This window comes from Balearica regulorum, chromosome 4 (assembly GCF_011004875.1).
Source record: "Balearica regulorum gibbericeps isolate bBalReg1 chromosome 4, bBalReg1.pri, whole genome shotgun sequence".
Lineage (NCBI taxonomy): Eukaryota > Metazoa > Chordata > Aves > Gruiformes > Gruidae > Balearica > Balearica regulorum.
The window spans coordinates 37,057,659-37,083,718 of record NC_046187.1 but is presented as its reverse complement, the minus strand read 5'-3'; the positions used below and the strand labels follow the sequence as shown (position 1 = coordinate 37,083,718).

The following is a 26,060-nucleotide window of genomic DNA, read 5'->3' as shown; positions in this document are numbered from 1 at the left end:
AATCAAGGCTGAGAAAAATCATTACTTCAAGAAGTAGACTTTAAGTACATTTATGCATGCACTGTTTCTTTTTGGAAAGGTCAATTAAATGTCAAAAATGTACCTAAAATGAGAAATTATTTAAGATTCAGGAGGTACACCTTGCCTGTTGGTATACATTACATCCTATTATGTACTTCACAGTCATTTCAGAAAAGAAATTCATAAAACATTTACAAAATATGTTCAACACATTAGTCATGACTAGATTTTAAAAAATACCTTCAGAAACGCAATGAATTGGAAATTGACTCTACTTATTTAAAGCGTTTTTATTTAAAGGAATAAAATGCCAGCAGACAAAATATCTGCAAAATCCCTGGAGTACACATTGTACCTTGTGAGATACTACCATGAATGAATAAAACCACATTTATGAGATTTTTGTCATCCTTGATTAGCTATATCTGCTATTAAAGGATTTAAAAAACAGTAAATGCATTCCTGTGAAATCTGCTTTATAAAAAGCAAAATGCATATTTTGAAAATTGTGATGCAGCTTCTAGCAAGCTTGCAGCAAATGCCACAGAGGAAATCACAGACAACCGGATGTTTGCTGTGCAATCGTCAATCATACTGCCAGTATTCAAAAAGATGTCTCTCCTGTGTTTTCCTGCTTGGAAATATCCCACGAATTGTAGACAAAAAGATAATCTTGTATTTTGTAAATCGTCCTTTTCAAAGTTACATGGTGTACAGAACATATTACTAAGGCCCAGGTTCTCATACGCTCATTCTCACCAGATATCTTCCTTTTGGTCAGTCATGCAGCAAGATGACATTAAAACAAGAGAAAGGATATTGAAACGTTGCCCCAAAGGAATCAGATCAGTGCAGTAGCAAGACAGCTTTCAAATGGGCTAGCAGGGTGCCAAATAAGAAGGTAGATAGTTGTCAGTCAGCAAGATAAGTCACACTTGCATTCACTTTACTAATTGTAATCTAGGATTTTTCAGAAGACTGATATTTCCTTTCTAGCCCTTGAGAAAATTATTTGTTCACCTTTTCAGTTTTGTACTTCTGAAAGTAATCTAGCCTTAACCTAGAGAAAAACCTCTATTATTTTATAGAAATCTACAGGCAACGAAATGCCTTTTACCTTGTCAACAGGCAAACTCTTGAACAACCAGATCAACGTCAGCTCCTGCGAGATGGCCGAGTACAGCGGTCCTCCTAACAGGTTCTGAATTCCCCACAATTGTGACCAGCAGCTCTATGAATTCATCCAACCATTGCAGAACGGTCAACCACATGCCCCATGGACTTGCTTGAGCAATCGTTCCTAATTCCCTGGAGGACAATATTAATTACAATGGAGGATCTAGTTCTGACTGACGATCCCACCACCAATTTTAGCTGTTGTACGTCTGCAAAGTCTTTGATTTGTCATATTTCATTGTTCCACCATCCCTTCTACTTCTTCATTTACACCAGATCTATTTCACTTCACTTTTTAATTCCTCCCTTTCTCTTCATTCCCTAGTCCTTCATGCCGCCATAATCTGTTTCCATGGTCCTTTTTGTACAAATACTTCTTTGTGACTTCATCCCTCACAAAAATATATACATCAATATGCCAAAAGACAAAACTTGATTGATGCTCACATCTGTGTATGCTTTCACTCTTCTTTCTCACTTATTTCCACCTTAGAAGGATTATTACATTGTTTTTTATATCATCGCTCTGGGTAGGTCAAAGTGCAGAACCATGCTATTTTCATAGAGGTATTGAAGACTGTGCAGTTGTTTGTGGGCAATATAATAGCAACAAAGGTGTTCCTGTTGGTGTGAAACTCTTACACCTGAGGCAAAATGTTTTCTGTGAATTTAGCGCTAGCTGTGTAATCCTTCTATGCAAAAGCATCCCCTTGCTCACTTGGCATTAGAACAACAGAGCAGTACAAAGCAGTCAAAGCCTGCACCGAGAACCAGTAATACCTGGGGAAGCGTTTCTCAGCGAAAGGAGTGAGAATAGTGCCTTGATCATGAATTCACAACTTCAATTCTGCATACAGTTGAAGTCTGTCTTCTTCCATATCTAGAGTCATGATCATCAGTAGTGAAGTGAATTATATTGTTGGCCTGCACACCACTCAAATCCATGTGCATAAGTCACAAGTACAGGTTTGCTAGTACTGGGTGCCTATAGCTTTGAGTTTCCAAAATATCACCAGCATTTTTCTGTCTTACTGACCATAGCCACAAAGGAAGCTATTTTTGTTTGTTTGCATAAAGGATGGCTGGCTATGAAACTTCAGTATTAATTTTAAAGGTTTAAAGTTGAGAAATCGTGGAGATAATTATCCTAGTAAAGCACATTAGTGAATAGGTATGCCCACAATTAGTTGATAACTTGCATACAAGCTAGTGAAATTGAGACTATATTGATTGCATTTTAATTGAGACAAAAGAGAAGGCCTTTGAAGAATGCAGAGTCTAGTATCTTTATATTGATGGATTTACCAGTGCACCTAAATGTAAAAGCAATTAACTGTTAAGTTAAACCTATTGAGTTTGAAGCTGTTTGGTAGCCAAGGAGAAAATTTTACTTCTACTTGGTGGAATTAATGCAAATTTCTAAGGTACCCGAGAGCTTCCCACACCAGCAAGCAGGCAGGAGGGTTACAGAAGCCATTCATTGGCTTTTTTCCACCTGCACTTTTCCACTGACCAGCTACGTTAGCTTAATGGCAACTCTGCCATATTTTGACCTTCAGACTGGTACCACAAATACCAAAATCAGACTAACTGACTTTTGCCATAAAATAAAAACCCATCTGAAGAATAAGCCAAGCAAGAGTCTCTGTAAAGACTTTCCATTGCTGAGCCTCTTAGAAGCGACTCGTGGTCATTGTATTTTCCTTCATAGCATGACTTGGGTTCTACTCTGATACATTACATGGGTCAGTGCTTAAAGCTCCTTTCTTCAGATATTACACGTAATGAAATGGAATTTATAGATGGAGTATTTCATGTCAAAATATCATCAACAAGACACCATTGACACAACTTGCAAACTGCAAATATGCATTGGGTTTGTCACAGTGTTAAGATTTCTAACCTTTCGAGATGTACGCTGTTAGTACAGTGTTATGTGAAGCAGACAAACTCTGTCCTCCAAGTCATCACATACACAGGATTCTACACACACCTGTTAGCTATACAGGTATAAAAGTTATCTTAACTTTAAAAGTCTTAATTAAAGCTTTTATAAAGCCTCTCAAACTTTCACTGAAGTTTTCAGATACGCTGTGACAACAGGCTTCCCAGATGTAAAGGCCAACTTTCTATATATTCTATATTTTTGTATACAGTGAACATTTAGAGTTCAAAACCCAGAAAAAAAGTTGTTTTCTTGTATCTCTCCTCACTCAGCTGTAAGAGAAGATAATTTTTTGAATGAAAAGTGGACTCTTACTATGGAAATGTGAAAGGACTAGAAAGGAGACAAAGACAAGACGCAACTGGGTGTCCTGCTGTAGAAAAAAAAGCCCCAAAAATGAATTATGAAAACAGCTTTCAAAGATGGGCACAACCTGAAAGCATTTGTCCAAATTTCTTGAAGAAAGTGGCCTAGTGCTGGCACATTTCATCTGTATGAATAAGAAACTCTACATGCCAAGATAAGGATGTTATCAAAGTCGGTAGTTAATATAACTCTAAGTGCAAGCAGATACCAGCAAAATGTCAAATACTGAAGATTGCACCATTTATATGATGTACAAAAACATTCATGTAGTTCAAGAGGATGAAAAAAGGTATTTTAAAAAAGCCACTGGTGCCTGCTATTGTCTACTACAGGTTTCATTAAATGGAATTATTTGCATTAATACTGATTAGGACAGTAATTCCTAAAATAAAAGTTATTTGTATGTCCCTAATCAACACTTCTCCTCAGCGCAAAAGAAAGGAAACATCTGATGACTCTCAGAAAGCAGAACATCTTAGCAAACAAAACAATCAGCAATTTAGAAGCTGATGAAGGAAGAGGGGGAACATCATCAGAAATTGCATGTCCGTCATCAAAGAATTTCTTTACAATTACACAACATAAATATTAAAAATTTCAGGTGTAAATACATCTCTACAGCTAGATAAAAAAATATTTATTTGACAGTTCACTCACACAGATGAGGAAACAATAAAAATTCCACAAAATTTACTGAGATCTTATTTTAGTGTGAGGTATATCTTAAAAACAAACAAAAACAAAAAAACCCCAACCTCCAATAAAATGTACTTTTTAAGTGCATTTGGTCTTCTACAATTTTCCTCAGTATATCATCATACATCCATCGATCAGCAAGAGAACACTCTGAAACACCAGAATAACTTTTAACTTTCTTCTGAATTAAAACCCACCTTTTCTTCCTGTGTTTTGAAAGATCTGTACCAAGTTCATTTTTTCCTTCTTCCTAAGGCTCAAAATCCAATAAGCCTGAGGTTCTTTCTGTTCCTCAGACTGATAAAATACAGAGTTTCTATACATGAATACAGAACACTCTTCACCTTCAGGAAATTCACTGCTGTCCTTAAAGATGAAAGCAGTTGTACAAAGCAATACCTTATTAAGGAAAAGTAATGAATTTCAGGTGCAGGCAATAGGTTTACTACTTAATTTCCTCAGCTGTTGACTCAAAGATGTTCTACGTTGGAAACAGCTGGGAACTGTTCCTTCTGAGCTCTGAAAATGGTGCAAGATTGCAATAATTATTGTTATATTAGTTTGGCATCTACAGTTAGTCCTCATGATCAATCCATAGAAGTTTACTTCTGCACATTTTGGGTACACAATGCCCTTTAAGAAACATCACAGGTGGCTACAGTGGCTTGGCAGCTAATGGTCATAACACTATCCTACCACTTTGCAACAATATTACATGCATGGGTAAAAAGCTGGATGTGCTATGTCTTCAGATAATGCATGATTTGTCTCTTGTATTTTTAAAATATTGTTTAAAAAACCTTATACCTTCACATGTATTGTTAATTCAAACACCATTTTTTTCCAGTACGGGTTGGGCTTAAGCAGTTAACCATTCTAAGCATTCACCTTCCTTTACTTCAGGCTCCCGGCTACACGAGCAGTTACATTGCAACGTCTCTGTTCCCTGACTGAGTGGATATCATTATATTTGTAAGGAGGACAGCTTTAAGCAACATCTGGCTAGTGCACCCATATTATTTACAGGTTTCTGATAAAGATTTTAACAAGCAAGATTTTCAAGCAAGCCTAAGGCGACATGAAATTATAGTCATGTTTCCAGTTAAAGAATTCAGAATAAGAAGAATGTCCAGTTTCTGTGAGTATCTGCTATTACTGCCATTATATCCATCTTTCTATTGCCACCATTTTCTAGTATTACTGTCATTATCCCCATTACAAATTTACCACTATTTTTTAGGTAGTATTCTAATGTATCAATGCCACAGGTACATAGATACTTAAAAGTTCGAAATGTGAGGGATGATGACCAACCATGCAAGCTCCTAAGCCATACAAAAAGGCATAAACTGTTTACAAGAGGATAAGAGCTAGTCAGAAGACCATACTTTGCAAATTAAGCAGGAAATTTCTGTTCTAGTCTTGATTCGGCTACACGAGCTTGGACAATCACAGCTTCTACGTATATTGGTTTTCTTGCTGTGTCACTTTTTTTTGCTGTAGAAAACAGAAAGGATTCCCTAATGATTTGCTGGATAAGCAACAAAATTCACTTGGGTATAACTGCAGTGCCAAGCAAGGAATTAATCTGAGGTGTTTAGTGTGCTGGACTGTGTCTCCAAATGAGTCACACATGTCCCCAGCCCCTACTATCAGCCATGAGGCAGGACTATTCTGTGCTATAATAATCAGTGATACAGCTACCTGCCAACACCATCAGCTCCCAGGGGTATCAGAAATTTGGATTCCAGAACCGGATCCCATATTCATTAAACAAGGCTCTGTTGCTGCTGATATTCTAGCCCCACAATATATTAATGCAGCACAGTTTCAGAAAGAAAAGGGGGGGGGGGGGGCGGGGGGAAGGCTGCTAAATGTTGCCCTTTTCACTACTGTTATATTGTCTGCGATTTGAATTACTTTTACTTCATTGTTTATCAAATAGATACGGTGCACAAATTTCAGCCTGTGGATTGCTTATAAATGGCCGACTGTAACAACTTTGGTTTAAATAGGTTTTATTGTCATGAATATTCAATCATTCTGGTTTTTGCATCACCTTGTTTTCTTTCCCTGCCTGGGTGACATAATCATAGAAATGGTTCTGTTTGCTTTCACATCCAATGCTATTTTACTCATAAAACCTGGATATATGCCAAAAAATGTATTTTCTTGAATAAATTTACCTGTGGAAATGGGGAGGGTGGGGGGGTTGGGAACTAATTGAAAAGCCCATATACACAGTGAAGCCCAGATTGTATTGGGTAGGCAATGAAATTGCTCCCTTGCTTCACACTGTGAAGTGATCTAAAAATGGAAACTGCTGTGCTACTCAGTTAATGGATCAGGTTACGGTACAATTTAAGACCTTCTCTCGTTCAGAAATTACTGTGGACTGACTTGGAGAAAAGTATCTCTCTCCTCAAATGCACACATAGAAAGTGATTTACTTTGCGTTCTCCATTACAAACATGTATGGATTGCACTTGTATCTGCCAAAACCTGAGGTAATCACAATGGAAAACACTAGGAGATGGCTGGTTCAGACCCCATCATGTTATATGCAAAGCCCAGACTGCTTTTCCCAAGGGGTCACTTTACATTTATCTATATTAAATTTTGCCCACAATTTCATTGTTACCTGGGTCTTGCAAGGTCCTTCTGAGTCTACACTGCCTGCCCCTGCCCTCCCATTACTACCTTGAATAACATGGTATCATCCGCACACTTTGTCACTGTTTGTCTCTAAGCAAGACACTCAGCTGTTTATCTTTCAGCCAACTACTAATCCACAATACAATCCTTCATCTTGCCCCACTGTTGCTTTAAAAGCCCTCAGAGAGGGTTTGCCTTTTGGAAACTTCAGCACATTGTTTTAGCAGACTCAATCACCCCATCGATATGCTTGCTGATGCCTTGAAAGGACGCCAAGGAGCCTTACAAAGGTGCGACCATTGCCACCAGAGCTGTGCTGAACTCTGCCACCCCAGAGTCTGTCAAACCCCTTCACCAGAGCTTCTGCTGATCTGCCCAGCACAGGAGTCAGAATGGCCAGCCTGCACTTCCCCACACTGCTCCCACCAAAACTGGTTGGGTTTTGGGGGTTTTTTTTAGATGTTAGAGTTGCCATTCTCTTGTCTCTGGATACCAGGGCTGTTCCAAAGGGTGCGTACTAACGTCAATAAATCAGCTACTTCACCCTTAAGCTGTCTGTGAATTTGTGTGTGAATATTAATGAATCCTGATGACTTTTGGGGGATCTTGACGTCTAGTTGTACCGCAGCTTCTTCTGCAGTCTGTATTTTCAAAGAGATCCTATGCCGAGCCCTCTCTTCCTCTGTTAGAGCATTCCAGGTTGCAAACCTTCTCAGTTTCTTCCACAATGAACATCAAATGCATAAAATTCACGCGGCCCTGAAATAACCTTATCCTATCTATCTGAGTGCTCCATTCATAATCTAGCTGCCATGCTACAGCTCTCTGGTAGGCTTCTTTTCCAAATACACTGGAAAAACTGTTTTGTTCTAGTTTTGTTCCTTTAGCTAGTTTTTTTCTCACTCCTCTTTTGGCTTGCTGAATAATATTTTATACTTAAGCTGTCAGAGCTTATGATATTTACTTTTTCCTATTTATCTTATTTATATTTGTATTTATTTCATTCCTATTTATCCTATTTCATGGTTGTCAGGCACAACCATTTACAGAGTCCTTGCCAGTCATCGTAATGATAATAAATGTAAGGGTCTGTGATAAACCATGCTAGATGAAATCATCTTCCTGACCAGTCCTGTGGAATGAGAATTGGATCCTCTTTGTAGTTATTGTCATCATCTAAGATAATCACCACCAAGGAGCATCCCTAAGCTTTTTCTTTGTTTCTGCCTACAGAAATATTTTCATATCTCTGTCTAGTCTTTCCTCCTATTCAGTCATGGGAGAAGAACTTGCCACCCTGCAGATTGTTCTAGGTAGCATCACAGAGGGGAAGAGGAGCTAAGAAAGCTGTGTCTGCAGTTTGTCTACGTAATTTCTATGAATCAGAAGTTACATATACATAGAAGGAAGAATTTAAGAGTATTTACTTACAATACTTGGAATACTGTGATACTACTTATCGTTTTGCTGATGAAGTCTGCAGAGATGAAGATGCCATTTCTTTGGAGCTGCCATAGTCTTCACACTGTTACATATGTAGGCCTGTGATTCCTGATCATTCCTTTGGGAAGCTACAGTAGAACCAACAGAGAAGCAATAAAAAACCAGTAAGGAAAGACACCACCTCAAACCTAGTCAGTCACAGAGAAATACTTGCATGCAACAACCTTCAAAATAGAAGTCATCAGATTTGGCAAGAAAGTCCACAAAGAATAGTTCAATGTGGTCTATTCTAGTAGACTTTACTGTATGATATAATCTTTTGTTACATTAGTATTTCCAATGGATTGGCCCAAAGAGCTTCAGATATCACCTGCGCATTTACAAAAAGATGAGCACGCACATCCTGGACCCTTGCATTTGTTCCAGGAATATACACAGTACTTACAAATAAAGCTGTGATACATACTCAGGGTGGAAATTTGTTTGTGACTGGCAGTTCATGCATGCTTGACAGGCACCAAAAGTGCTTCAAATATCTTATAAATGCAGTTCATGTATGATAGTTGAGATATTTTGTGCAAATTATTTTTAGCACTATGAGGAAAATGTTTATTACCTTAATTGTCATAGAAAATAAAGATTTTGGAGTATAAATATAAATAGTTATACTACAAAGAAACATCCATGGAATATAAAGTCCTGAGTGAGTCTTTACAATAATCCTCTGGTTTTGCTCGGTTTATTTTCTTCTACTGTAATTAAGATCATATCTAACAGCATAATTATGTGTCACAAATAGCCTAGCCACCTTTTTAAATAACAAAGCAGCTTCAATATTTCTATAGAAATAAGACTTACTTTTAGACAGTTTTCAAGATTTAATGTGAATTTCTGTTGAGTATTATTTTGAAATGACTTACAGATTTTTAAGGAAGCAACCTGTTCATACATTTTCATCCATCTTATAGAATTTTAATAAGTACGTAGCTTATTCACTGATTGTCGGACTTGCCTTTAGTGATTCCAGATGAAATAAATATCCACCATCCTTAACTGGATTTAATTAGAGTTTTCAAAGTAATCGGTCACTGTTGTTCCGTGCTACTTCGTTGACCCAAAAGGATACACTTCTACACCCTCCTTTGTTTCTCTTGATATATTAGTATGCTTCAGTATTTCTGTTCTAACCTAGAATCATGACCTCTATTTTATAATTATGTCTCTCAAAAAGATATTGACCTTTGATGACCTTATCAAGGATATCTAGATAACTAAATTCTAGAGAAAGACCTGACTGCTCTGAAAAAGGACAGTCATTTGAAAGCAGGAAAAACCACTGCCAGTTACATATCTCTCTTAAATAAATACAGAAAAGTGAACTTGGTCCTGCCATTTCATAACGGAGAGCTCTCTGGAATGTAAAGCTAAGCTCCAGGAAAGAAAATAGTTAAGCAATATTAAACTGTGTTTATTTAGCCTGACGTTTCTTGAAGCTAGCCATACATTTGGACAGACTTTGGCAGCATACTTCCTCTTCTCGGTAGCCTATGAAATTTCCTGTATTCCTAAACCCGAGCAGCTTTGTCAACATCTTCCCTTTCCTCCAATGAAATCCCCAGTCTTACAAACACTGCAGTAAAGCTCTCCAATGAGTCTAACCCACTCAAATCCAGGTCGCTTATGCTCTGCAGTAGGAAGCCATAGTGGGATAGACGGCCGTGTACAGATATCTGATTCCTACCAACGCAAGCTAGCAGAAGCTTGACACTTTATTAAACTAGATTGCCAAAGTTTTGGTATATTCAGGATTCACTGATTTCAGCAGAAGTGCAAATCTTAGCAAAGTCAAGCCATTTACGTATGTAGAGCATCAAGAGAGGTAACAAAGCCAAAATGTGTCTACCAGAAGTATCAAAACCTTTTTTTCTCATGCTTTAAAAATAAGTGATGGAAAACAAGTCTATTTTCCCCATACGAAGAAAACATTTTCTTGTATGAAAAAGAGTAAAAGCACCAGTTTCTTTCCATATGACTGTTTCTAGAAACATTCCAGGCATACATTTGAGGCATATTTGGAAATGTATTAGCGATATGTTTGTGTAGTCACTCCATGAAGGGTTCAATATTCTGTCAGGTTTAGCATTGCGTATAATAGCAACTGGCATGATGTCACTAATCTATTGGTTAAAACATTACCAAAAGGAAAGGGCTGTTCTTATTCATTGGCAAATGTGTCCTTTAATGACAATGCTTTTTATCTCCCAGTTTTGTATAGTATCTTGTGACTTTTGTGGTAACTATGGCAACTACTCATTTTTGTTCTGAATAAAAGTGTTGTAAATCTATGCGACTTGCTGGCATATAAATTAAGGCTGCCTGCTGGAACTAGTATGCCAGAGTTCAGTTCTTCCAGTTAGCTTTAAATTGACATGTTCACTGTTGATGAAGAAAGTGCCCATCTCTGCTGAGGAAAAAAAGATTTGTCCTGAGTAGGTAGAAAATGTCATTCAGTTCAGTGCACAAAACACAAGTGCTGATGACTACTGACCAAGGATTGAGTCAGTCAGGCTGAGCAAAGAAAATACTGGAATTACCTTTTAAAAACCGATTGCATCAATACCAGCCAAGAGTAAGGAAAGAGAAGAAAAAAAAAAAAAAAAAAAAAAAGGATGAGAGGTGAAACTACAGCTGAAAGATACCTGCCTCCTAGAGAGAGCAGCCTAACTCCTAGATGTGAGAACACGTTTCAGTAGTGCCGGCATAGGCTGCGGTGTGCAGAACCACTGACACAACACCCCGGAGCTCCTCACTGCTGACTGCCCCATTCTCCAGGCCAGCGTAACCATGTCCCTTACAAAACACCTGCTAGTACCTAATTCCTCCTAAAATAATGCCCCCCAACTTTTATTGCTACATTTTCAGGACCACATAATTCAATGGATTAAAGCATCTCACCAACATATTTTTCCCTTCCTAACTCACTGTCATCTGTTTCTCCTCTCTTGCTTCCTTAGAAAAGCAGGAGATTTTCATTCAAGTCAGTTAACGCTGAAAGGTACAATTATACTTCTGTCTGTATTGTGGTGGCTGCCGGCATTTCCAGCATACCTGAAATTTCAAGTACATCCCCTGTTATTTGGGCCCTGTTGTGGTCTCTCATCAGCATAACACAGAATTGTAGAATAATTAGGTTGCAAAGGATTTCAGGAGGTCCTCTAGTCTAACCTGCCATTCAGAGTACAGAGTCAAAATTGATATTAGGCCAGGCTGCTCAATCTGAGTTCAGCAGAGTTCTTCCTGAGATGTCTGGGTATAAATGAAAGAAGAAACAGCCTGCAGCAAAAGCGGTAATTTGATAATTGTATGAAGGGTATTGCAAACAAAAGTTAACATAATAGTCATATTTCTTTTTAATCAAAACAATAGTTTATCTTGAAATATTATCTCCAGAATTACTTTCAGAATTCCCTATCCTACCTCAGTACCAAGTTTCATGGCATTACTTCTCCAGATAAAGTTCGGTGCGGTATAAATTTTATGTGAATTGAAACCTGGAAGATTTATGCCCTTTGATCTTTGCAAGCCATTATTACACCATTATCTTCCCAAGCATTAATTAATAATAAATGCTTCATTCATCACGAAGCTTAGCTAAGCATATTTTTTCACATCCTCCCAGCTCTAGGATCTCAATTCTATTAAAAAAGCTTAGCGCTAGCACATCTTAATTTCCAGATGCTTAAGTCTCTTAACTACAGAATTGATGCAGCAGCATGTTTTAGTATTATTACTTTTCAGATTAAGCTAAAACAAGTATCTGTGTTTGCTTTCCTTTTCCCATCTACGATACTACTTTACGTTAGCTCTTTATTTTGGAAAAAACAATCATTGATGTTTTAAGTAAATGTTTTCAACACAGCTAGATAAAGCATTAGATCTCACGACTACTAGCAGCAGTTTCCACTCCACTACATTACCATGATGTCAGGTTCAGGCTCCAGAAGACTGAAATCATTATTTTCTGAATTTTAGATATACATTATTGTTCAGCAGAGATGCATTTATAATAGGGCAATGAAAGGTAAATAACACACAAGTGAATTTTAGGAAGAACAGTGTTGGATTAAAGCCAGTTTTTACAGATCTGCCAATCTATGTGTCATGCTCTCAGGAATAGCTCTGAGTTGAACAGGGTTTCTTCAGAGTCAAAGATCACTGCTCCAGTGAGTCTGTCTTAAATCTGACAAAGCTTAATGGAAATAATATCAAATCAAAAGTAGCATCCCTTGCTCCAATTCACAGGAAAATGCCAAAGCAAGGAGAATTTTGCCCACCAACTATCCAGGTGAAACAAGAACCAAAAACTCTCCATTACTTCCCTTCAGTGGGGCACAGCAACTGATAAAATGTAGTTTCCCATCACGGGAATTCATCGCAACAGGAAAAGTAAAGACAGGACAGAGAGCAAGGAGAAATTTTGGAAAAGCGTAGGGATCCTATGAACAGGAGGGACTCTTGTCTCGTATTCCCAGTGGTCAAAATGCCTGACCCTGACACTACTCCCAAAGAAACTGTGTCCCCATGGGAAAAGCTTGCCCATGCACTCTGTGTGTGTATGCCTACAAATCTAACCTCCACCCCTTACCATTTTGTTTCTGAGAAGGGGCTAGCCAGAGAACAGGCCCAGTGACAGGTGAAGATGGGAATTAACAGTTGAGTGCTGTATTACTATCTCTAGCAGCAGGCTGACAGTGCTCCAATGTAACAGATTCCTCGATGGGGTAAAAGCAGCAATGTTTCACATCAAGAGTTATGAGCATCCCCTCCTGGAAATGGCAAAAGTCCCTCTCAGTCGTGTATTTTTCCAGATTCAAATTTCCCATTGGAATTTACGCTGATGCATGATTTCTGCACAGTAAGTATGGGGTTATTTTAGGGTTTTATGTCAGTGCTCTGAATACCTTTCCTAACACCTCCACATACCCCACAGGCTATGCTAAACTGTAATATCAGTTTCCCTTAGTCCAACAAAGTAAGTAAATAGAAACAATAGCCAAATGTGACAGAGTTATCTGTACCATTAGTCAAGATACAGCAACATTACCAGCAGTGCGGCTTTTGAATTTGGAGAAGTAAGATCTATAAAACGTCATCTTTGCTGCAGTAGAGGAAAGCATGATCCAAATCCCAAAAAACAAGTACAGAGAGACAAGATGAATGAAAGGAAAGTCTGTTTAATAGTTGGTGCAGGGAGGAGTCCCTAGAAGACAAGATTAAGCAGACTTTGAAAATCTTTCTAGGATTCAAAGCTGAAAACTGCAAGCACACATTGAACCAATTAGTCACACCATTAATTTAGTTTTCTAATTTTATCCACTTAGGACATTGGATTTACATACTTCACTCAATACATTTCCTTGTGAATCTCAGTTTCTCTGCTGAATATGACTGTACGGGACAAGAAATAAAGTGAGAACACTCGGACCTTCAGGTCTGTAATCTCAATTTACACCAAGATTCCCATGAATGGAAGCAAAGATAAGATGAAACACAGCCATCAGCACATTTCAACACCAACCAGTAGGACTTAATTCATGGGAAGAGGAGCTGAAGTTAAAACATTATTTAACCAGAAAAGAAAAGCCCAAACTGCAAAATCTATTATTGACTCATGTCTCAGTAAAAATGCTCCAAGATCTTCTGCATCAGTATGTGATTGGATCAGTCATTTTATTATTCTGAACACAGGAAAGATCTATAGGTCAGGAATAAGAATGTTTGCTTTATATTTTCTTGAGAGGTGAAACTTCTTAACTGAATCTTACACTTAATCATTTCCAAATCCCAGGCTATATCTGCTGATCCTTGTTTCGATTCAAAATAAAATTCATTTTCTGGTTTGCTGCATGACTTTTATTTCAGATTTGACTTAGAGATTTATGAATGGGATATAGCTTTTCTTGCTGAACACATGAACAATCTTGGTCCCTGCGGTGATTTCCACATTGCTGCAAGTGGGAAGAAACACTCACTACTGTAAAATGATATGACATCCCTACTTCAGAAGCCAAAACAAATTTTTGAAGGCTGAAGCATTCAGTTGCAGGAGGGACTGAAACCCAAGGGGATCTAGCCCTTGAAGTATTCTGAAAAGTCAATGCGTTTTCAATTCATTGCTTCTTAACATCTTTGTCGGCGACATGGACAGTGGGATCGAGTGAACCCTCAGCAAGTTTGCTGATGACACCAAGCTGTGTGGTGCAGTTGACAAGCTGGAGGGAAGGGATGCCATTCAGAGGGTCCTTGACAGGCTTGAGGTGGGCCTGTGCGAACCGCATGAAATTCAACAAGGCCAAGTGCAAGGTCCTGCACGTGGACCGGGACAATCTCAAGTACATATACAGACTGGGCACAGAATGGATTGAGAGCAGCCCTGAGGTGAAGGACTTGGGGGTGCTGGTGGATGAGAAGCTCAATGTGAGCCGGCAGTGTGTGCTGGCAGCCCAGAAAGCCAACAGTGTCCTGGGCTGCATCAAAAGAGGCGTGACCAGCAGGTCAAGGGAGGTGATTCTACCCCTCTACTCCACGCTCATGAGACCCCACCTGGAGTACTGTGTTCAGCCCTGGGGTCCCTAACATAAGAAGGACATGGACCTGCTGGAGTGAGTCCAGAGGAGGGCCAGGAAGCTGATCAGAGGGCTGGAGCACCTCTCCTATGAAGACAGGCTGAGAAGGCTCCACGGAGACCTTATAGCAGCCTTCCAGTACATAAATGGGGCCTACAGAAAAGCTGGAGAGGAACTGTTTACAAGGACATTTAATACACATTGAACCAGAGAAGTTACGTAGGTGTTTGGAATACAACAAATGCCAATGACTTTGAGGCCAAACCACATTTAAAAATGGGATTTGGTGCCTATATCATGAGGATAGTGGGATAATAGGTGGGGTTTTTGTTTGGTTTTGCATTTTGATATTCAGTGCCTGAAATCACTGAGGGAGCCAGGTGACTCAGTACTCCCTAAAACAACACAGTAGGAACCTATCCAAACATTGAGGCACTTCAATGCTATTAGAGATCTTACCCCTGTGCATTTACACTTTTAGCCTTGGACATCTAGAAGAGTGATAGAAGGAACAAATTAACTGAGAACTGAAAATTATTCCATACAAATCCATTTGAGGAAGAGTAGTCAAATAGAGAAGACAAATCTGTTGGATTCAGATCTAAGTTTAGCTGGAAAACACACAACCTTCAGAATACCAGGCAGCTCAAAACAGTGAAATCAATATTCAAAGTAAAAAACAGATGAAATTCATAATAAATGAGTAACCAAACTACACCTTCACAGATGAACCACTTGAAGGCTACGTATCTTAGAGATAGGTGTACATTAGTTTTCAGATAATGTACTTTACATGAAAATAAAATGGGACATTAATCACTAATTCACTGATGAATATAACGTGCTCGCATTTTAATGAGCCAGCTGAAAGTTTTACCTCCTTTACAGTTCTGCTTTGCAAAGCACTTCCCAAATAATTAATTTCAAGCAACTTACTTACTTTATTCTACCAGTATCTTTCTGACTAGCTAGCATTGCTCATATACTCAATTTCCAGAGCATTTCACTTCAAAATGGGATGAACAGAAGTGTGACTCATGTACACCTAGGAGCACTGAACCATTTGGCACTTTCTTCATCACAAAGCACAATCACTGTACTGGAGACCGTTCTGGTATTATTTCACTGTGTCCACAGTATAACATATTCTATTTATTTATTTTATTTTTTCCCCATAAAACAGAAGTAACAAAAATAACATGCTAGAAAGTATCATTTATTCAGTATTTTACATCTTCAAATATTCTAGAAGCATTAATCTTCACAAATTCCTGTACAGTTAGAAAGCACGTACTTGCAGTGCTTGATTTAAAATTGAAGAATATAGCCCTATCAATCTTAGGTACATGCATGTCTCCACAACTTTTAAAGTATTTGCTTCAGTTTATATATGAGGAAGGAATGTCATATTAGCCTCTTTTTACTGCAAAGCACTGAGACATGAGGTCACAACACATTTCCGATTGGCAACCACATCAGTCTGGGCTCCCTGTATACAGTGGAGATAAAATGGCCAGTCCAGAAGACAGTTCACATCTCCAGCTGAGTTGTATTCTGGAAGTGTTATCACCCTCTGTTGATTTTAGCAGTAACCTATGGTAACTAGGGCACTTAGGTTAAGCGTTTAAGATCATAGTGGATGAATCAAAGCCTATGGTGGCATACCAGAACAAGTCTGGCAGAAGAGGAAAAGATGGTTCAGAATCTTTCAAGACCTAGAATAGCCCACCCCACCTCCAAAGATGGACTCTACAAAAGCATCACAGAAAGTGGTCATTTATACCTCTTTTGAAAACCTCTCGCAGCATGACTGAACTATTCACAAAAGCACATAGAGCAAAAGACTGTTGCAGCCAGGACTGGACTGCTGAGCAGCCTCGCACTCAGAGCTCGCCTATCCCTCAGACAGCAAACAAATGTTAATCCAAGGCACTCAACATTAAGGAACTCCTTTTCAATACTACCTTGCTTTGCAAAGGCTTCTGACTTCTCTTTAGTATATTTTTGAACACGGAAATGGTAACAACAGTAAATATTTAAACTCATTCGTAAGTAATTGCCATGTGATGAATATAGGTACTCATATCTGAAAGGGTCGCTTGCTATGACTGCCACTTATTCAAAAAGTTTTAAAATACAACAATGAGCAGGGTAGGCCCAGTAAAGACTGACGCAAAGATGGCATACAGGACTTGATCAAAGAGAGACATGCATCTAACAGGTTATATAAAAGACAACAGGACCAATCTTTGTAATGCATGAGATAAGTAAAGATAAACTCAGGGGAGAGACCAGCCAGAGAGGATCAGATACCATTCTCAATTACATGGATATAAATCTGACATAAGTTTCAAACTGACATGAGTTTCAAACACACATTTTAATTGAGATCAAAATCAGGCCAGTGTCTCAACTTTTGGTAGATCTGATATTCTGTCTGCACTATATTCCCAGGCAATTTGAATGAAGAGCTGTTTCATGCAGGCATTCATGTCAGTCTAACCGTATGTGAAAAGTCTCGACAACACGTGTCACGTGCAAGTCATGTTAAGTCCTATTAAACCAAAATTTGAAGTGAAGTAAGAATCATAAAATTATACCAGGAAAAACAAAAAGAATGAAAGTGTTGTAATAACAGTAATAAAAAACTGTACCAACCCTGAGACTTTTTATCACTGTATGAAAAAGCTCTCTTATTTGAAGGGACTGATCAGTAGAGAAGTGTAGGATAACAGTGATTATCCCAAACCTTAGTTTGCAGCCCCTAGCAATGTATGGCTGAAGAAAACAGAACTGAAGATGAATTTTTAAAGATTATCACCAAAGGCGCTTCATAAATACAGTGAAAGTGCAAACTCTACAGAAGCTGTAGTTCTGCTGCTAATGCTGTGGTTCCTGAGGTGGCCTCATTATTTTTATCTTATACGGTATAAAACCATTAAGCATCATTATCAAAGATATTTGTCCCAAAGTTTTGTGGGTTTTTTTACATTAAGAGAACCAAGATCATGCAAAAACCTTTCCCAAGGCCTGGATAGAGATGTATAGTCCTGTTTACAGCCATACTTTGTATAGATTATGTTATATATGCTCAGTGTGTCTCTTAAGAAAAAGACTTTGAGAGAGTCTGAAAACAAAACAAACTCAAACAGGGATCCAAGATCCAGATAGCATCTGCCCTCAGCAACGTTCATAGGGCAGTCAGGCAGCAAGTAGGGTCCCCCAGATGCTATTTGCATTTCAGTGGTATTGCAGGTGCTACCACTATGATAATGCACAAGTTTGAGAGATTGTGAACAGCTCACTCGATGACTCTTCCACATATTATCAGATAACATATGCAAATTTAAGAGATTTTTAGGTCCCAGTAGCACGAATGCAAAGCCTAGCACACCTGAACACTTCATCCAGGGACCGTCCCTTTTCTTACAGGTTTATATCATGCCTGGCACAAAGAGGACCTGTGGATCCCATCTGCTCATGGATCGCAACACAATTCTTCAGTAAAAACAAGGACCATGCAACACATCCCCACCATACCGAGAGCGCACTTCTTTAACATATTACATATTTTATGGAGCTTTGTTTCTGGTTCTGCTGTAAAGGGTAAGGTGAGTTTTGTGCTTATAACAGCAATTCCAGGTCTTTGCAATGCATCAAGGCATTCTTTTATCTAGTTTTAAAGCACTTATGTTGAGTACCTCTGAATACAAAATGATTATTCTGAGAATACAAAGTAACTATTCCTTGGAATTAAAATTAGTTTGGAAATGGTTCCTTTAAGACCTAAACAATTTTCTTACATAATTTGTATTTATCTTAAATGACCAACATGCAAGGATTTCAGTTCTCCCTGGCATGTATCAAAACCAGCTCCAGTAAAGCAGATTGGCATTTAAACAGGCAGGCTTCTGACCACCTAAGAAAATTGGTTTAAAAATCACTGAGATATTTAACTCCTATAATCATGTCAACAATCATAGTGGTTACAAGCTACTTGTACTTTACTTTTTGGTGCACAAAAGGTAAACCTTGACTAAAATTACAGAAAATGCAAGCTCTCAGAATTTGGGCAGTTCTCCCATGAAAGAACACAGATACAACTGTTAGAACTGGAAAATACTGAAGATTTGTTTCTAATACTGATTAATATGCTTTCAATACAATACAATTTCTTTCACAGTTAAGATCGTTTTTGTTAAGATTCACTAAAATAATTTGAACCATTTACATTTTTAGTTTACTATGATTTTCAACAAGTGGGTTGGTTTTTTTCCCTCCCATCAGTCTCGGGCCATATTTAGCAAAGATATTTACTGTCTCTCTTTCCTATTCCTCATTACCTTGGGGTAGGATAGCTACTGTCCTGTTTTTTCCCACTGAGACTAATATGAATTAACGTCCGTGCTGAAAAAGGGCCAACACTTTGCAAAGTTTCTTCTAAGGAGGTAATTGTATTCCTCCGTCTACTGAGACAAAAGCTTTCCGTTTTGAAGAAGGGCAGCAAAAAGAATTGTCAATCATAAATATTTCATTGCTGAAGTTATTCTTTTTATCAAATCTAGTCTCTAGAGATGGTAGGAAGCACAGGGCAACAGGGGGTGCCCAAGTGTGCTGGGAAACGTACAAGAAAGAAGCTGAAGCAAAGGAAACCCTTTATACATACCAGCATCCTCACATTTCTTTGATGAGGTTAAAAAGAAGCAAACACAGCTTAACTGCAGCGTTATTATGTTTGTTTTGTGCAGCTCTTGAACAGCAGAAAACAGATAACAGAGGGAATTTCAGACAAATCTGTTCTACCTGCAGATTATTAGATACATCACATGTAAGCGTTTTCCTTATTTTGCATTGATTAGTGTAATATCCTTCACTTCAAAATCAAGTGAAAGGTGGTTCCCAATAGAATTATTTTCTTTAATTTTATTTTTTTTTAATTGCATCTGTTTGTGAGAGGTCCGCAGAAGACACACTTAATTCAGGAAACTACAGGACAAGAGATACAGCTCTTGTTTTTTTCTGGTGGACAAAAAAAAAATAAGACAAAAACCTCTCTATAACCATAGAGGAGAGATTAGAAGAGTCCCCATGGCCTCGTTCCCCACTTTCTTTGTCACTGAAAATAAACCATTTTTATTTCTGCAGCAATCTCTCACTTACTACTTAGTGATTCAGAGGAAACAAACACACAACAATTTCAATTGAGATACTTGTCTGAGATTTGTGGGCATTGGAACAGCAGAGTTTGCACACATTTCTGAGTCTCTGAGGTACTGGTTCTCATACTGATTAATCCATAAAGTTTGCATTAATCAACATTTTTCCAGCTGTATGTTGGCACAAGCTAACACTGAAAAAGCTACACTAGAATTCAGGAAAGTTCTACTACGCAACAGTTCATGTGGAATGCACATGTGAGGTCCTCACCCCAGCCAGCCAGCTGATTTCAAATCCTGCTTGCAGATACGTACACCAAAGTCTGTATCATGAGGTCTGGGTAACTTCTTTTAATGATGGTCAGAAAAAAATTCTCCAAAAGAAGAGGGAATAAAATATTTCCTTTTCAAGCATTTTCATTGCAGCTTGCTTCTAATTGGAGTGCATGTTCTGTTATGGAAAATGCACTAAAATGGTATGTTATGATCAGAAATCACCATTATTTTAGGGAGACACAGTCATCAGCTCTTCCTTGGATATTTAGGCTTCCCTTCTCTGCTCATTCTAGGGAAGACAGGGACCCTGTTTGGAGCAAGCTTACCCATTACTCTATCATGCAACAGAGGATCTTGCACTGCACCAGCTCGTGTCTGAATCTCCCTTTGTGACTTTCCCTTCAATAAATTCAACTTCTGCTTCTGATCAGTGGTTTCACCTTGCACTTCTGAGCAGCTGATTGTGACTACATCCAACAGCTGCACCACAGAGGTTGCCTATTTAAATTACTGTGTTCAAAACACACAACACAGGGCACTCTCCTCAATTACAGTCATAGATAGGGTTCATGTTTAATGAATAAATAAACAAACAAAACTATATTGCAGAATTTAGGGAATTTTTACAAATGCCACAAATAGGAAAACTGATGGTTTAGATCAAACCAAATATATATCTTTATTTCTGCCAAGCCAAAATGCCACATCGGTTAGCGGGGTGTGTGTGGATCAGATCAATAATAACTAGAAAACTTGGAATGGGAAGAGTCGGGGAAGCAGCATAGAATCAAAATTTTCAAAAACACCCTCACTATCCACTCAGGGCTTCAAGAAGAACAGCGAGCAGTTCATTCTCCAACTCTCTGGTGAAGTTGATACACTCACTCATAAACAGACATCTAGTGCCCTTTTAGATGCTTTAGGGCTTCTAGCTGATCTGCTAGAAGACCATGGGTCTCCTGTTGGTCTTGTGTCATATTTGCCAGTTCTGCACAGATGTCCTGGATACCCTGAGGGCATCTCAAATAGCCCTAGACACTTCCACATAGCAAATGAACTGCAGCCAGTGTGTCAGATTCTGCAGCGCCATGGGAGAGTCTGATTCCACGCACACGGCCTATGTGCCAACGTGACCCAAATGGGTCTAAATAATCTGCCCCTGGGAGCAAGAATTGTGAGCTGCTCAAATAGTTAATCGTTCTCTTAGTCATTTGAATAAATGAAATGTTCTTACTCCTCATGCTGAATTCTTTGACTGAAAACCATAAAAACCTATTACTTGCCTTAGGCAAGCCTGAGTCTGTTTAAGTCTTCATAGGAGTCTTCAAATTCTCAAAATACAGCAATAAGACTAAGCACATTCTTGCTCAATTTAAATGTAAAGATTTTTTCTAAAATCAGGTTGTTTATTTTAACAAGTCTAGTGAGAAGCAGGTTCAGAAGAATCAATATTGATCCATGCTATAGAAGTTCACAATAGTCATAAATTAACAGTTTTATTAGGGAAGTAGAGTTGGATTTTAATGCACAAGGGTGCTGAGAAGGGTGTCAAATGGAAATGATAAAACTTCAATATCTCGCTGGTGGAAAAACCTAGTGCACTGTAAACTTACCAAAAAATAAGCTGTCTTTCTCTTTTACTTAATATTTGTGGTACGAAGCCTTTTCTTCCTAACACCATTAAAAAAAAACCAAAAAAACCCCAACATAACAGTGACCCAGCCTCCTGCTGGCATTTTCACGTTGACACTAACCCAGGATATCATTACACAGCTACCTCAAAGATAACAGGGGAAAATACATCACTTTGCCTGCACTTCTGCACAATGTTCCTCTTCAGCACAGACTCTGGCTGTCTCTAACTCGATGACCTTTTGCCTGGGCTTCTGTAAAGAAGTCATTTACAAAGCAGTGAAATTGCCTGATTATGAATTACCTTGCTGAAGATTGGGAATAAGCTCACTTTTCTCTCTTGCAAAGTGTTTTGAAATCTACCAGTCATAAGGTAAGCCTTTTGAAGAGTTTTCTCCTTTCAGGAATGCTGAAGGTGCAGCAGCAGCAGCAGCTTGAACACACTCAACCTCGTGCATCTCTTTCTAACTTCTGAATTTTCTTCATTAACACAAAATTCCCAAATAGCTGTCAACAGACCATATATATTGTTTATATTGGCTACTTTAAAAAGACTAGCTTGATTTTGATCAACCTCTCATCTCTAGCTGAATATTGACACTGTTCAGATTTCAAAAATAATGAGCACAGAACTGCATGGCTATCACTGAGGCACAAATTCTATTCATTTCATTTTCAGTATACTTAGTACTAATAAAGGATGCTGGAAGAGTCTGTACAAGTGCAGAAATTCTGTCCTGATAAAACCGTGCACCAGAAAAACAAGACCAGTTTAAATTTTTGAAGTTGGTTTGACATATTGGATGAAGTTATAATGGCTCTGCTATTTCCACCTTTTCCTCCTATGCATTTTGGCATGAGTAAATCAAAGACTCAAAATCAGTTGCAAGGATTGAATAAAACTCTGTACTTAGTAGGTACAAAATAAATTCCTGAGTCAGAGTAAAACTTCTGAAATAGGGCCCCTGTGTGGCTGTAAGTGCCACTTTTCCATTTAGAAAACAAGAAAATTGCATGATGAAAATAAATTGCAAAAATGTTGTTCCTTTAAAAGCACCAAATAAACAGCACACACTGAGTCCTTCCCCTATGTTAATTGAAAATAATGGCTAGAAAAATTATATGTATTCTAATTAGGAAGTAAGAACAGCTTCATATGAGATATTAGAAAGATAAGCAGACAGCCTAAGAAAGCCTAAGCTTTCCAGTTATATGTTATTTTAAAATACACTGTATGTGTACATTGTGAAAAAGAAATCATTATTTTGTTCTGAGGAGGCACAAAAATACTGTATGACTAAGAGTATCAAAAAAATTCCAACTAACAAAAATGACAGGTGTGCACTACTAAAGAGGTATTTAGGGTTAAATTATATGAAACAGAGAGAAACCATTGCAAATGCACAGGTAGACTTGACTGGTCATAACTGTCAGTTATGAGATTGCAGAGAAATATAGAATTGTCTGTCAGAGACTGCAGAGAATTGTTTATTTTGCTCAATAAAACATTTTACATGCATGGTATCATACACTACAGAGTACGCATTCATCAGCCAGCACACTCCCAGCTCTCACAAAGCAATCTAACAGGATGCTGCCAACTTGAAATATTAAGAATCTGAAGTCTTGCTCCCACCCCCAAAAAACAAACAAACAAACAAAATCCCTACAACTTAGTTTTACAAAATATTTTCAGGTGTAACACCTGCTCCTGCCAATATTTTCTAATTTTATAATGATATTTTCCAGCCAAAGAACAATTTTTCACTTTCCCACTGCCTTGTGAAAGATCCACCCACTGCAAAACTGGTTGCATTAGCCCTTTTAGAGAAAGAATTAGCCTCTTTCATTTTATACTTGCTACTTGTAATAAAAAGCTTGCTATTTGTAGAAAATACAGCTAAATATTTAGAAAGAAGTGTGAAATTTTCCTACGTGTAACTGTTCTTTAAACAACCTAGTCTGTAAGCCCAACTGGCAGACATATGCATGGGCTTGCCAAGCTCTAAAACACAATAAAAGTATCAGTAATGCTATCCATTTGGGTGCCTTGCCTTCTGCTAAATGCACCTAACAAAATTACTCTAAAAGCATATATTTTTTTAAAAACACGGTTTGCAAATCATAGAATCATAGAATGGTTTGGGTTGAAGGGACCTTAAAGATCACTAGTTCCAGCCCCCTTGCTGCGGGCAGGGACACCCTCCACTAGACCACCTTGCCCAAAGCCCCATCCAACCTGGCCTTAAACACTTCCAGGGATGGGGCAGCCACAACTTCACTGTGCAACCTGTTCCAGTGCCTCACCACCCTCACAGTAAAGAATTTCTTCCTTATATCTAGTCTAAATCAACCCTCATTCAGCTTAAGGTCATTCCCCCTTGTCCTGTCACTACACTCCCTGATAAACAGTCCCTCTCCAGCTTTCCTGTAGGCCCCTTCAGGTACTGGAAGGCCGCAATTAGATCTCCCCAGAGCCTTCTCTTCTCCAGGCTGAACAACCCCAACTCTCTCAGCCTGTCCTCATAGGAGAGGTGCTCCAGCCCTCTGATCAGCTTTGTGGCCCTCCTCTGGACTCGCTCCAACAGCTCCATGTCTCTCCTGTACTGGGGCCCCCAGAGCTGGACGCAGTACTCCAGGTGGGGTCTCAGGAGAGCGGAGTAGAGGGGCAGGATCCCCTCCCTCGACCTGCTGGTCACACCTCTTTTGATGCAGCCCTGGACACGGTTGGCTTTCTGGGCCGCAAGCGCACACTGCCGGCTCATGTTGACCTCATCCATCAATACCCCCAAGTCCTTCTCCTCAGAGCTGCTTTCAATCCATTCCCTGTCCAGCCTATAGTTCTGCTTGGGATTGCACCGACCCACGTGCAGGAATCACATGGTGTTCACAACTTCAGAAACTCAAGCAGTAGTTGGACACAGAAAGAGCTGCCTGGATGTTTAAAATAAAAAAACATACCATGAAATGGTATGAAATTTAAACCTCCCATAGGAGCTAAAGGCAGGTAAGCTCTGACATTCCAGGTAATTGCACTCTGTATATAAGGGACCTTTAAAATTTACCAACCAAATCTCCATGAGCAGGACCTATAGGATTTTCTAAGAATTTCTTGCCTATCTATATTCCCTACAACATCCGCGGTGCTAGAAATGAAGGAAAGAAGAATCTTGGCATGCCATTTCCTCGCTACATAACAAAGTATAGTAATTATAAATAAAAAAATTAAATATATCAAGTATTTCACATGAAAATTAACAGAATTGAACGCACACATGCCTGGTTCACTGTGCAGATAAATCCAGGTATCTACCAAACCCTCTTTCAATTTCTATTGGGCTCCTTTTAGTAGTGGTTGGCAATGAAATTAGAACAAAGTGTAGCATACCACAAAATTTCCATTTTTATTCCAAACAGCCACAGATTTGGAAAAATTAAAAAATAAAGGTTATAATGAAATAATTTATTTATTTCAGTATATTAAACATATTTGGAGTAAGTTATTCTGAGATATTACAGCTGAAAACGATGTACGAGACAATTATGGCTTTATAAGAACTACTTTTTGGGTTGAGTTATGCTTTTAGCAACCATTTTGTAACTTTCTTTCTTACTATTATTACCATTTTATTGGCCATTTTTTGCTGCGGTCCACAAAATTTGAATCACCTCAGGATCATATTTCACACTCAGCTCATTTGGAATATCTCCTAAAAATTTCACAGATGTGAGCAGCACTCGGGAGCAGACATTTTTATAGGTGTTCTCAAGCTTTCCAGCAGCCAGCCATCAGGTCACCCACTCCATCACCACCCACCCTTCAACTTTTCCTTTCTCATGAGAATCAAGTGGCATGTCTATGAAAACAGGACAGTTGTGAACTTGGACAAACTTACCATTATAATTGTTTTCTTTTTTTTGGTCTATTAATGCCATCTACAGCTAGAAATACTGTGCAGTCAGCAGGGCAGAGGAGAGGCTGCAGCTCCCAGAGCTGGTATCAGAATCCCTGGTGTCCAATTGCCAAAAGCAGTGATTAGAATGGTGCTGACTGCAACCATGGTGCTG

General features: G+C 38.6%; 1 long non-coding RNA gene across 1 annotated transcript in view; it reads right to left on the bottom strand.

Moving 5' to 3' along the window:
• Positions 1–8,197: 8,197 nt before the first annotated feature.
• The window catches only part of LOC142601555 (uncharacterized), a 64,996-nt gene continuing 47,133 nt past the window's right edge, over positions 8,198–26,060 (bottom strand). The window contains exon 3 of the long non-coding RNA XR_012835074.1: positions 8,198–8,430. This is a non-coding gene — a long non-coding RNA (uncharacterized LOC142601555). The remainder of the gene's footprint in view (positions 8,431–26,060) is intronic.